Raw genomic sequence first — 15,629 nt, 5'->3', positions numbered from 1 at the left:
TGATGCCCCTTGAACTCGAAGCTTGGTATGCCCGAGAAGTGAGTGCACTATAAGGGGGAGACAGTGCTACCAAGCGTCTAGCTATCTGGCTATATTTTATGGTTAGAGGATTCAACAGATATTGCCATTGCCAGCCATAGGATTTGTTGTGAATGAGCATGATTGTCTTGGGTCTAAGTCCAAACATCTTGTCTTTTGTGATTGTCAAAAGTTGAATTATACAATTGTCACAAAACATCATGTGTCAAATAAGTCCAAACATTGTCCAAACAAGGTTTTAAAAAGAGAACATTCATCCAACAAAGTTCAAAACATTTTCAAAACATGGCTTTCAAACACATTGAAAAACTTTGTATCAACATTCATGTCACTTTAGGCTAGGTTTTGCATAGCCCAACTTAGGTCCTAGGACATATTGTCACCTCCCTTCATTTTAGTCCTTTTCATTGCAAGCGTCCTCATTTTGCACTTAGGTTTAAAATCATTTCCCTAAGTTTGCATTTCATTGTCATATCCAAGATAGATTTCCATTTAGGTGACATTCGTGCATTATCCTTGTCATGCTAAAATTAGGTCTTGCCTAGGTTGCATTTTGCATATTCCAAGTCATTGGTCTTCGCATATCCTTATCATTGTATTGTAATTTTGTCTTGGCTTCATCTTGTCATATCATATCCTTAGATCATTTTCATGTCATATCCTAAGTCATTGTCATAATCATTGCCTTCTTGCATTTAGTCTCAAAAATTTGGTTTGTCAAACTTGAAAAATCAAAACTTTGGATGATACCCTAAGTTGTTGTTAGGGAGTCTTGACCTTGTCTAAAATTTGTCCTTTCATTAATATAATTTTTGTCAAACCTAGCTTAGTATCCAAGCATATAGGTGAGACATTGTCAATTTGTCCTATTGTCATTTGGTCCTTTGTCCTTTAAGGTCTTGACTTCATTTCAATTTCCCAAGGTTGTGTCTTTAGCTTTGCATTTCAAAAGTTTGTCTCCAAAAATTCAAAAGGTCCAAAAACATTTAGTTGCATTGTCATCCTTTTAGGTTGCATTTGTCAATCCCATTAGTTGCATTGCATAGTGACATGTTTGTTTAAATGAGGTCTCAACCTTCTTACGAAGCCATGTCATCACAATTGAGAAATCAATAATGTCAATCTAATCTCTACATGTCTCAAAACTTGGATCAAACTTATCATGATGATGTAAATGTCCAAATACAAAAACTAGAGGAGAAACTAGCTCAAGAAAAGGAGATTTTGGAACAAAAAGTGAAAAACATTGAGAAGAATAGATCACAAATGTCCAAAACATTTAAAAAATTTCAAGGTCCAAACCCAAAATTTGAGCCAATTGATGTAAAAGCTCTTATCGAACGATCAGACATACCAGCTCTCATCTCTCAAATAGAGATGATGAAACAATTTCAAAAAACAAGCACAAATTTCAATCAAGTCCCAAATCAAAACTCATTTGGTCAAATTTCATTCAATCAAATCTCGAATCAACAACATATCCAACAGACACAACCAATGGTCCAATTTCAACAATATGTCCAACCAACTATACAATGTCCACAAATAGTTCAACCAATGGTGGAATATCAACAAGTTCAATCAACATATCAATTTCAACAACCACAACCAAACATTCAAAAACAAAGGTTGTAGCACACACCAACCCAAGTTTCAAACATGTCAGAACAATTGAACCAAGTCCAATATCAAAACATGACATCAAACCAAGACCAAATTCTTTCCAAACAAGTTCAAATTCTAGATACAACTATGTCAAAACCTCGAAAGAAAGGTGGCCTTATTGCAAGCATCTTAAGGAAACTACCAAGTGAGTTTTTTGAGGAAGATCAAAATAATACACTTATGTTTAGCAATGCCTCATCCCCCCACAAACAAATTGACTCTCCAGTGGCATCTATCCCTACACTTTTAGAAGTTTCACAAGAACCTTCTATATTGTCCTCATCAAACAATACACCCAAGGATGAAATTATCCAAGAGCTATCCATAATTTATTGTCAAGATAATCCAATTCATGATGCACATCCTTGTCATGTTTCAGAAATACAAGACCCAATGCAACCATGCACTTTATTTCCATTACCTGTTTTAGAGGACCCCATTCGAAGTCCCTCTTCTTCATGTTCAAGCATTGATTCCTTGCGAGAATCCATCACAAATGTTCAAAGTGCATTTCCTTCATGCCAAAACATTGATTCCTTGTCAGAATCCCCCATGCATATCCAAAGTCCAACCCCATGTCAAGAGGATAATTTAGAGCGTGAAGAAACATGTCTTAAAAAAGATCAAGATCAAGATCTCGAAACCTTATCATCCCATCCAATTGTTGACCAGGACCCCATCTTCCCAGGCACTCACAATGATTCCCCTATTCTTGTCCATCCTATCCAAAGTTCTATTGACACTCCATTCCATAAGAAAGATCAAGATATCCCAGTCCATCCAATCCCAAATGATCCCCTTCCATTTCATGAAAAAAAGGTCCTTTCAAATCCCATTGGCATTCCACTTCCTAAGAAAGATCAAGATATCCTTTCCATCCTTTATGATGATCCCATTAAAAGTCTAGAGCAAAGCACCTTTAAAGAGGATTCCAATGATCTTCCTCCTTGTCAAGATCAAATTATTCCTTTAAATCCTCCACAAGATCTTTTTGTTCCTCCATCTCCTTGTCTTATTCCTCCATATACACTCCAAGAGCTCATTTCTTTTGATGATCCCATTATTTCTCCCATTCCATCTCTTGAAGAGCTTGTCATTGAACCATGTCCACTACACAATCCTAGTCCCCCTCATGATCCTAATCCCCCTCATGATTCTAACGTGTCAGTGCAAGATGTTCATGAACCCTCAACATGTATAATGGGTTATTCCACTTTGGTGCAATCCGATCCACTTCAAGATCTCATTATTTCTCTCATATCATATCCACCTCATAATGGACTCGCGTCTTCTTCCCAAAGAAAAGAGTATCCTACAAGTCAACATATTCATAAAGGCAAAGGAGTAGACCTTCATGAGAAAGAACCCCTCCATATCAAAGAAGATCTTAAGGGTCATGTCTACACAACTCACTCTCAAGACGTTGGTATCCCTCCATCAAAATTAAAACATACACCTTCCCCATCATACTTTCCATCCATCTTAGGTCCTTATATCCCTTTGTCCTCTATGCAAGGTCAGCAAAGGCACACATCCTTGAGTAAATTTCATCCATCCAAAAGAACTCCATTGCATTCATATCCATCCATGCATTCCTTTCCCCCTCCAAGCAATTTGGATGCCAAGTATAAAATTCATAAGTCTAAAAATCCACATGTATTCAAGGATCAACATGTCCAATATAATCAACATGTCAAAACAAAGAAAATTTTGATCTATAAAGAAAAGGAAAAATCCAAAAGGTCACAAAGGCCCACTGAGCAAAATAAAGGAAAGTCAAAATATATATGGGTTCCTAAATCCCTTATGCAAGCAATGCACACCAAAGAACAACAAAAGCATGAAAAATCCAAAACAATGTGGGTTCCTAAGCAGCTTCTTGAAGCACAAAAAGAAACATCCAACTTGGCATCCAAAGTTGCTATTCCTCCATCCAACCCTCTCAAATTTGTTTCTCCATCACCTTCTTCATCCATTTTGGTCCCTTATGTCCCAAAATCCCAAGCTATTCATCCATCCAAATCTCACAATCTGAGATCCATTTTTCCTCCATCAATCCACCACCCATCAAGTGTGTGCCAATGTTGATCTTGCCAACATTTCCATCCACTGAAGCCCAATTCTTCCAATACCCTATCCATTATCCAATGCATATTTTCCATCCTTCGATCCCTTTGATCCCATCCTTTACATAAATCCTTTCCTTAATTTCATCTCTTTTTCCATGTCCTTATCCTACCAACGTCTTTGAGCATACTTTTAAAGGTCATGGTCCATTTTTTTCAAGGTTACTATCTAAACAAAAAGACGCTTGAGTCCTTCTTCCATCCCCTATCATGTGTTCATCTTCTATTGAAAAATTCAAAATACAAAAAAAAAAAGAAAAAAGAAAAAGAAAAAAAAAGTAAAGCAAAAATAATTCGTCCACTGGTGAAAACCTGGCAAACAGGTACCTTGGGCAAGTACCGTGATGAAAACCTGGCAAACAGGTGTCATGCGTAATCTATGAACTTATTGCATACTATACTTGGGGACAGGTTTTATCCTATCGTATCCTTTTGCCCTTCATTGTTCCATTATCCTATCAAACCCCTGTCATTACCCTTCATATCCTATTGTCCCTCCTGTCCATTTCCTCTTTCCACCTTTGATCTTGACAAGGCTGAGGATCATCATGAGCATCATGCATCTTGTTTGCAGCTTTTAGTCCATCATATCTTTTGGTCTTTATCCATTTGCTTATTATAACCTTTCATCCATATTCCCTAGCTTATTGCAACTTTCTGCCACTATCCCGTATCCAATCCTGACCTTCAGTCCCTATCCCTTATCCATTCTTGGTCTTGCTTATCCTATCCATATCTTATCACTATCCATACACTCTTTTTCATTTCTTGATCTTGATCTGACATAAGGACACAAAATTTAAACATGGTTTCAAAAATCTCTTGACATGTCCCTCATGCCATGTCACTGCTTTACATTGTCATATCCAGTCTCTTGTCCCGTCACGCAATAGCCCTTGAAAATTGCATCCGTATTGTCTCCATGATAAAAGGCCTTTGTCTTCCCTCTATCCACCATCATTTCAGCAAGCCTATTTATTCACCTGTCATATTCCTTCCCTTGCTAGACACTGGGGGCAAAATCATAAAAAATCCCTAAAAATCAAATAATGTCCTGAAAAAATCCCTAAAAATCAAATAATGTCCTGAAAAAATCCCTAAAAATCATATAATGTCTTGAGATAATCCAAAAACATCGAAAAAATGTCCAGAAATAATCCAAAAAAAAAAATCAAATAATGTCCTGAAATAATCCCAAAAAATCAAATAATGTCCTGAAAAAATCCCTAAAAATCAAATAATGTTCTGAAAAAATCCCTAAAAAGTCAAACAAAGTCCTGAAAAACGAACAAAAAAATTGTAAAAAACTCGAAATTCCTACAAAGTGAAAAACATCAAAATCCAAAAACAATTCCTTTGGCATTTTGCATTTTGTTAATAAATGGTCCCCTTTGAGCATAGACAGATCGCTAAGCATACATCCAATGACAATCAGTCAAACATTATGCTTTAATGAAATCACACATTAACAGATGAACTTTTCAATCAAACCAGACATTCACATTGATCAAACTTGTCATATCAATCAATCAACATCAATATCATTTGTCCTTGTCACTATTATCATGGGTCTTATACAGGGTGTGGTATACTCGAAACTAGACTGTGTCCTGTCTTAGATGGGGTACCGCATTCCCTGGAACCAGACAACATGATCATTCTTGTTTTCCACTTTTGACAATGACAATCAGAATGTTTGTTTGACTTGTTTGAATTTGCGAGTCTTATCTTTTTATTGATTTATTTTTTGGCTTCGACCATGTTCCTATGTTGCTCGATGATGTCACTACGTGATTTAGAGTGGTCGGGATGACTCATGGTCCTTTATTATTTTTTGTCTTCTATTTGTGGAGTGTTTCATAACATTTTGGGGCAAGTTTGTCTTAGGATTTTTGAACCATTCCTTGTCTGTGAACATGTCCGTCTTACGCAAAGGGATTGCATTATCGCTCTGGCCTTAATTGCCATGTTGCGCCGCATCCATTTTGCCATATCAAATAAAGGTTCTCACCTACTTATGTGCATATGTGAAAGCAAGTTTTCCTTCATCTCTAACTGTCCTCTGTCTAATTTCTTCTTACTAACATTTCTTCCGTCAGTCTTGGCGATCCGTTCGAACCTATCATCTTCTGTCATTCTTATCGATCAATTGGCCTCTTTTCTGGATTTTTCCGGCCAATTCCTCGAGGGGGCATGCATATGTCATCGTTATTGTCTGGGGCATTTTCATTATTGTTCTTTGAAACAATGCTTAGAATCGCATTGTCTCAAAGAGTGGCAAAATGTAGACATCTAAAAATGGTCAACGCTTGCGGAGTCATACTTTAACATTTGCGCATTGCCTTATTTTAGGGTTTTTGCATCGCATTAACATTTCTTCTGTGTTGCGCACTTGGTCTTTATCATTTGCGAGCATCAAGTCCTTCTACATTCCTCATTTTTCTCACTTTCGAATTTGGTCTTGTCGATAACAATCTTTAGTCATGATTTTGGTCGATCTTATCTTGTCACATCAACGTGTGTGCACATGTATCATCATTTTGGACATCGTCAATCCTAATCGATGATAGAATTAGGGTTTTTGTCCTCTTGTCAATTTTGTCATTTTGCGATCGATTTGTCATTGATCCTTGTCCTCTTGTCCAATCTCGTCATTTTGCGATCGATTTGTCATCGATCCTTGTCCTTGTCAATCTCGTCATTTTGCGAGCGATTCATCATGGATCCTTGTCCTTTTGTATCATGTCAATTTGGATCAATTAGTCATTGTTCCTCGTCAATTGGCGCCTATCAATTTGATCTCCTTGTCAATCTTGGTCAATTTGTCATTGATTTTTGTCACCCAATCTCAATCATTTATCAACACTGGTCCTTTGTCAGTCAGAATCATGATCAAATCGACCCTACATCAATTATCTTTTGTCAAGACCTAATTGTCGTCCTTGCATTTCTAATTCATCTTCTAGGGTTTTATGATTTATTCATTTAATCTTGTTTGTCATTTTCCCTCTAGGTTAAATAATTTATTTATTTATCCTAAGTCTTCTTGTCACAATTAAATATTTATTTAATTGGCTAATTAATTCCCCCTCTTTTTGTGAATTAATTAATGAATGAAAAATTATTAATTAATTCACCTAATTTCTAATTTCTATTTCTATTTCAAATTTTTGTCATAACATCTTGCATAGCAATTTGTCATAATTTGTCATAAATTGTCATAATTTGTCATAACACCTTGCATAGCAATTTGTCATACACTTGTCATAATTTTGCCATTCTTGATTTGAATTTCCTTTCAAATCTCTTCATGCTAATCTTGTCCTCTCTCCAATTTGTCTATAAATTGGATGAGTTCCTTTGTCAATCAATCAATCACATTTTCGAGTAACCTTATGCTACAAATTTCATCAACAACTTGCTTTCCACTTGCAAATGCACTTTGTAGGTGAGAACAACATCAAATTGGAAGGTGAAAGAAGAAAAATGGAGCCACATGAAGGAGATATCTACATTTGGTTTGCTTTGATTTCATTTTGAATGTCCTGTCTTCATGTTTTCATTGATTAGATTAGGATTGTTTTCATTGCAGTTTTAGGTTTTGTGATTGTCCTAATTGCTATTTGTTTTGATGCATCCTCAATTTCCTAGTCTACAGCAGGATCTTTTACCTCAAGCGGTTAAGTTTATATCACTGAGGACCTGGAGTTGCTCTGATACCAATTGATGAATAATGATGAACAACAAATACCCTAACTAGTACTGAGAGGGGGGGTGAATCAGCACATACAAAAACTTCTCTTCAACTTATCAAGTTAAAACAATGCTAACTAGTTGTCTTCATTACCGAACTTAACCATGGCAATACCGGTTAAACATAGTAAGACTTCAGACAACATAAACCTGTAAAACTGAACACTTCAAATACATTCAATACTTGATAACTACTTCACCCATAAACATATGCATGTGGTGTATCAACAATACCATAACATTATCTCTGCATGCATAATCACTTAAACAAAGAATACTTAATCATCACATGAAAAATGCACAACTCATGACACACAGATTTTTCACATGGAAACCCAAATGGGAAAAACCATGGTGGGGATGAATACCCACAAGCTTGTTTTTAACTCTTTTGAAGCTCGCTTTGTTAGGAGACTAGTTCAGTTAAAGACTTTACAATAAGGTTCTTCTAGGAACTGATCCAGTTAAAGATCACCCAGTTAAGGGATGGCTATATACCCTGTTAAAGGTTGAAACCTTGCTAAAGGTTACCTCGCTAGAGGATTTAAAGAACTCAATGAACTTGAGTCACCTGGTTAGAGGTTTTACAAAAGCCTGTTAAAGCTACCCGGCAAAGGGATTTTCCTTTTGTTGAAATGGTTAGAAGACAACAGGTAAAACTTTGATCCGATAATAGCACTATATGCTAAGGCAGATCCTTTTCATTTCCTCTACTATGCAATCACACTCTACAGTTTCCCACTCATTGGTCTGGCAAGTATCTCATCACTCAGATACATACACAACTTTTGCCAACACTTACAATATCAAAACTCATCAACCTTATAGACAAGAATTAGGTCAGTAACGCAAACCCTAAACCCTAAGCATCTTAGGTTTACATTTACAAGTAGTTCAATCCTGACCGTCCAAACATTTTTCATAGAATGAAACAATCTCAAACAGATCACAAGTCATTCTGCATTGTCCATTCTTCACCGCACATAGAAATCAGTAACCCATCACACTTTCTTCTCATACCACTAAGAAGAATATTCATTCCCGAGGTAGACATTAAATGCAGTTGATCTTCACATGCAAGATCCTCAAGGAAATCCTTCATGTGCACAAAACTAACGTGGCATCTCGATCTCATCCTTATTTCTTAGTTAACTCATCACAGAATATCATCGGTTGCATCACACAGGCTAGATTGCCAAACAAGAAACCCTAGAGCTAAGACTACCAACCGGTAGTCACACTTAGTGAAACCCTGACACCGGTTCACTACATCTCTTCATACCAGTTCTCCAACTTGATCATCAATAACAACTTCTTCCAATCTTCATACCAGTTGACCTATGTCGCTTCCAAGCTTCATACCAGTGCATATTGGTGTACCTACTTGAACACATATTGACATCAATGACAACATACTTTGTCACCGGTTCATCATATGCCAACATGATCATGTGTACAACATTTGATGCCCCAACCTCCTCTATGGGATTTCCCAAATATGAAATAAAAAAACCCTTTCATGTTTCTTTAGGACTAAGAGTGTTGCGCAACCTATAAAAAATAAAAATGTCTTTTTAAAAAAAAGTTTTGGACTCTTTAAATGAAAAATGCTTCTATAGGGTAGGGGATGGTCATTCATCCCTATCCATCTCAAGGATGTATGATCATTCACTACACAACCTTGATCCAACTCCTCTTTTCAATACTTGTAGGGGAAAAAAAAATCAAGGAAAACTCGAGACTGTCCTATAACTACACCTACATCCTTGGGAAGTCCTGAGATACGTATTCTTGGAAAAACCCAATGACACAACCCTATGGAATATTAGTTTAAATATAATCTTATCAACATATTGATCGACATTATATATTATATCAATAAAAAGTTTAAATTATTATAATTTTTAATCTTGTTTTATTGTAAAAGGCCTAGGCTAACCAAATTCAACAAAGGTTCTAGCTTATGCAGCTTTCCCCATGTTCTTTTTCCAAGAGTTCTAGGATATTGTTGGGAAAGATGTCTCCAGTGGGGTTAAAGAATTTTTAGAGGCTAGAAAACTTCAGAAAGAGATTAATGGCACCTTCATTGCTTTAATGCCCAAAATTTAAGGTGCTGACTCCATGGATAAGTTCAAGCCAATCAGCTTATGCAACTCTTTTTATAAGATAATTTCCAAGGTCCTAACCTCGAGAATCTTTAAAGTCCTTCCTTCTTTGATCAGTCATCATCAAAATGGTTTTGTGCCAAGAAGGAAAATTATAGACTCCATCATAACTATCCATGAGAACATCCACTCCCTTGTTTTGGCTAAGAAACATGGTTTTATTCTCAAGCTTGATCTATCTAAGGCCTATCACTGGTTGATTGGTCCTTCCTCATGAAGGTCCTTTTGGCTTTTGACTTCTCTAATAAATGTGTGGACCTCTTCAAGCAGCTCATCTCCTCTGCCTCCTTTGTTGTTCTTGTTAATGGATCTCCCTCCTCCTCCTTTAAAGCCTTCAGAGGACTGAGGCAAGGGGACCCCATCTCCCCTATCCTCTTCATAATTATGGCTAAATGTTTTGGTAGGTCCATGGAAAGCATGGTGACTATAGGTATTTTAAAAGATCTCCAACCTTCCTCTATAGATCATACTTGCTACCACCAACAATTTGTGGATGACACCATTGTTATGGGGGACTCAAGTATTTCAGAAGCCAAAATCCTGAAGGATGCCCTTTGCAAATTTGCTTTTGTTTCAGGACAACTTATCAACTTGGTCAAAAGTGAAGTGTTTTTTATCAACACTCCTGAGAGAAGACATCATAGAATCAGCAGAATTCTGGAATGTTGGATTGCTGATCTTCCTACTACTTACCTAGGTCTCCCCCTAGGCATTGCTCCACCTGATTCCTTTTGGAGTTCTTTGGTGGATAAATTTCAGAGAAAGCTTGCTGGTTGGAAAGGTGCTCTCCTAAGTCAGGCTAGCAAGCTTCAACTTCTTAAAGCATCCCTTCAAAGCATTCCTATTTATGCCCTCAGCCTCTTTAGAATTCTAGTTAAGTATGCTAATGCTATTGAAAAAATTCAAAAAAAATTTCTCTGGTCTGGGGCAGAAGAAAAGGAAAGAATGGCTTTAGTGGCTTGGGACAAGGTTTGCAGATTGAAAAGTAAAGGTGGTCTAGGCCTGAGGAGAATCTGGACCCTCAATGAAGCTATTTTGTCTAAACAGGTTTGGAGACTGTTCCACTCTAATAGTGAGTGGTGTAAAATTTGGTGAAGTAAGTATCCTCTTCTGTCTTCTTCTCTTCTCTATTTCATCAATTCTGATTTCAGTACTAATGGGTCCCACATTTGGAATCATGCCTCTAAGTGTAAAGACAACATTGCTAAAGGGGTGAAATGGAGAGTGGGTGATGGTAGGAAATTTAGATTTTGGGAGGATCCCTGGTTGTTTGATAAGCCTTTGATGGAAATCCCTGATTGGGCCCCTTTTGCTACCCCCTGTATTAAAGTCTTTGGCTCCTTGGTTGAGGGGTATTGGATAGGTGATAAATGGCAGAACATAGAAGGTATTCACCCTAACTTTATCAATCTCAAGAAACACCTGTCTTCTGCCTGGTTGAACAATGAGGAAGATACTCTTATTTAGAAATATGAACCCAAAGGCAACATTACTGTTTCTTCAATGTATGGAGTTCTTTCCCCAACCCCCCCCCGAGAACCCCTTTTGGTCTAAAGCCTGGATAAAGGGTCTTATCCCAAAGATCAATTTTTTCTACTGGATAATTCTTCAAAACAAAATTTTGACTTTAGACAATCTTAAGGTTAGAGATTTTATCCTCCCAAATAGGTGTGCTTTATGTCTTGAGGAGGAAGAGTTTGTGGACCATTTGGCCATCCACTGTTCCTTCACTACTTCAATTTGGGAAAGATTTCTTAAGAATATTTGTATGGAATGGGTGTTTCCTAACTCTACCCGAGATTTGTTCCATTCTTGGAGTTATCATTGGTCTAACACCACTTTGAGATCTTTGTGGCAGCTTGCACTCCCTCACATCCTATGGGGGATCTAGAAAGAAAGAAACAACTATATCTTCAGGGACACTTCTCTCACCCAGGCTGTTGTTTTCCAGAAAATTCAGAGGGCTATTGTGGAGAACATTAAGATCATTGGAGAACCATGCAATTTTGCCAACCCCATGGAAACTCACATTTTCAACTCCTGGAATCTGAAGAGTGTTGTTAGTAAAGATTCTAAACAAAGCAAGAGACTTGAAGCCAGATGGCACTCTCCCCCTCATGGTTGGCTCAAAATCAACTTTGACGGAGCTGCCAAAGGCAATCTTGGCCCAATGGGATGTGGTTCAATTCTCAGAGATGAAAATGGCAGTTGTACGGAAATGATTGTTGTTCCTATAGGTTGCCAAACTAACCACATGGCGGAAGCTATGGCTGCTCTCCAAGGCATTCTCCTGGCTAAAAGATGGAATTGTCCCTACCTATGGATTGAGGGGGACTCTAACAACATCATCAATTGCCTAAAAGGAACTTCTAAGCCTTCATGGACTATCAACAACATTATAAAGGCTGCTAGAGATCTCATCAACACCTTCGATAAATGTTTTATTTCCCACATTTATCATGAAGCTAATGGTCCAGCTGACTGGGCAGCCAACGTGGCAGTCAATCACAACAATATGGTTACCTGGAAGGGTGAGGAGGGCCTCCTCAATGACGTCAAATCGATCATTTTCATGGATCGATATAATTGCACCCCAAAGATCATAAATGAACAAAATAATGATTAAATGGATTAATAGGAGGTCTATGAATAATCATTGTGTCAATACCATTTATGACCAGACAAATGCCACCTTTTCCCACGCTTTCTGGGTATATGGGGTTGCTTCAAGAAATTTCTTTCTTGTAGCTTTCAATAACTCTCGACCTTCTGTTTTGAATAGCGAAAAAATGGGAGGAAATAGATGCCGCTATGAACCCAACAACTGTAAGGAGTGGAAACAAAAGGAGGTAATTTGGAGCATCTTGCAGAAGGGCTAGTTTATGAAATTTATGGAGAGACTCCATGGGAGGGATGCCACAATCACTAATTTTTTCTGCAAAAATTGGAGGAAGGGCACCCTGAAGATGGGAGATCAAACTATCTCCATTGATGAAGACCTCATTGCTTAGGTCACGGGTCTTCGCAGGGAAGGAAGCAATTACTATAGAGATAGAAAACTTAGCAAGGAGGCTATTGAGCAATACCCTGAAATGGCAAAGGAGAAGAAATGCCTGGTGAAGCTAAGTAAGACCTACTACCCGCCTAGGGCTTTTGTTAAGCCGTGGAGGGAGGTTATGTTTGCTATTATGTGATACATTACCTTGGATGGAAGATTCACTAAAGTGTATGGCTATCATTTTGTATTGCTCAACCATTTCAGGTATGATGAAAAAGTTAATATTCCATATTTCCTAATTTGTTCAATGAATGCTACCATTAATGCCCATAGAGAGAACCGTAAGGGTGATACATCCATGCACCAAGGTCTTATGGTTTTAATATACGACCATTTAAAACCCAACCAAATTGCCCGTCCCCAGCCTTCTATCTCTGAATATGAGGGGGAAGGGTCGTATTCTAGTTTTTCAATAGGTGATGAGTCTGATAGTGATTCGATAAGTGAGTCAGAGGAGAGTCTAGAAGACTCTGAAGCTGAACTTGGTAAGAAAAGAAAATAGGTGAGTACTAAACCATCCTCTACTAAGGGTAAGAAAAAAACTAAAGAAAAGGTTTTCCAAATTCGCTCCTCCTCCTCCTTAGAGGTCTCTAAGGACTTTGAGAAGGATGAACCCCAGTCCCCGTGGAAAAAGAAAAATAAAACTTCCATTCAGATAAGGAACAAACAAAAAAGGCAGTACAGTTATGAAATGGAATTGGAGGATAATGTGCAGAGAAAGGATCCTGATGTCGACCAAAAAGTGGAGGAGGAGATCATAGGGGAAGGTTTTGATCAGAGGGTTGGTGGAAATGTCGATCAGATCACTAGTGGCGATGTCCCCAATAATGAACATGACAATCCTGGTGAGAAAAATCCCCCTTCAAATCCTCCCACTGAGGGATTGAAAGGGTTTGTGGACACCCTTGAATGGTTAATCAACAATCACAAGAAATTTGTGGAGGATAATAAGAAGCTGACCCACAGGGTCCAAATTCTGGAGACAATCAGTATTGGGGAAGGTAAATCTATGGTGGATTATGTTGAGGATTTGAGTAAAACTGTTGCTAGAGCCGAAGAGATTAGAGATTCCTTCAACCCTAGGTTTGAGCAAATTGAGAAGGCCCTGGTAGAGATAAAAACCAATGACAATGCTATGGACCAGAGAATGGCAAAAATTGACAACAAATTCAACAAAATTGAAAAATACCTTAAAAGCATTGTTGAACAAAGCTACAACATTCTGAAGGCCTCGACTGACAATACCAAAATTCTCATCAGTAAACTGGAGAACGAGAAGGATTTCTTGGAGTTGGAACTTGACACTAAAGGTATGGGAGAGGTGCAAGGACCTAGAACGAGGACCAGAGGAAAAAAGAAGGAGAAGAAGCCAAACAAGGAAATGGAAGAATGCAAAGTTGTTTCGACAAACTATGACCAACTGGTCAATATGACGGTTGATCTTCTTAAGTCTTTATAGTTGTTGTTTGTTTTTTAGGTCTTTTCTCTGGTTATTACGCTTTGTTGTTCCTTTCTTTTGATGTCCGTTCGGTTTATTGATCTTTTTGCCAGTCTTTTGTAAGTTGTTTCTATGTTGGTCTGGATGCTCTATGCTGAACTATCTTATGATCCTATGTTAAAGGTTTCGGGTCCTTAAAACCTATTTTTCATATTAATCAAAACAAAGGTTCTAGCTTACTCACACTTATACATTGGCTTGGATATTTCTAACCTTATTAGCTCCTTTTACATAATGGGTCCACACCTTGTACCTTTTGTATAGGTAAACTTCAAATTTCAACTCTATGTCAAGCACATTATCATAGGCATCATTTATTACATGAAGTGTTACATGACCTTTTGTATCAATGTATTTACCTGCACAATGATGTGTCCCCTACAATCATTTTTTAAGTAAAAAATGAATGATGCACATTTACTTCAAATTAAGACAAACACTCCAAAACTCCCTATAATAAATTCATATATTTCACTTTTGATTGTTTTAATATTTTTTTTATATATTGCTAATCTTGTTGCAAGCATCACTGTGAGACCAATACCAAATTTAATGGATGTTATAGCTCACTCACACTTATACATTGGCTTCGATGTTTCTAACCTCATCAATTCCTTTTACATAATGGTTCACAACTTGGGTCACACTTTGTTAGATTTTGTAAAGGTAAACTTCAACTTTCAATTCTATGTCAAGGACATTGTCATAGGCATCATTCATTATATGAAGTGTTACAAAACCTTTTGTATAGATGCATTTACTTATCCAGTGACATGCCCCCTACAATCATTGTTTAACTAAAACATGAATGATGTTTATTTACTTCAATTTAAGACAAACAACCCAAAACTCCCTAAAATTAACTCATATATTTACTTTGATTGTTTTAACTTAATGATATCAAGTTTCCATAATCTATGGAGATTACTAGCTAAGTTGTTTATGGATTAGATTGTGTTGGAGATTGTTAAAATCATGAAATTTACACAGTCCATAATGATTAGCTTGTATTCTTTTGGATTTGACTGTGTAGATTTTGTTGTTGCCAACGTTTCGGATCAAACACCATGATCTGTCATTAGGGCAAGAGAGCAAGTGTGAGAACAAGAGAACGTAAAATGAGACAAATAATCCTATATACAAGCATCAACACGAGACAAATACAAGTTCTTATGAACACAACTGTGAGACAAATATCAATGCCTTTCAAGCAACCACACTAAAACCCACTATGAAAGATCAAGAGTCACAACTCAGCAATCCACTTATTTAGAAACCATTTCAACATGAGAAATCTACTATCGAAAACCAAAAGTAACAATCTA

Source organism: Cryptomeria japonica, chromosome 5 (assembly GCF_030272615.1).
Source record: "Cryptomeria japonica chromosome 5, Sugi_1.0, whole genome shotgun sequence".
Classification (NCBI taxonomy): Eukaryota; Viridiplantae; Streptophyta; class Pinopsida; order Cupressales; family Cupressaceae; genus Cryptomeria; species Cryptomeria japonica.
The sequence above is the reverse complement of the archived record's forward strand: the minus strand, read 5'-3'. Positions refer to the sequence as shown.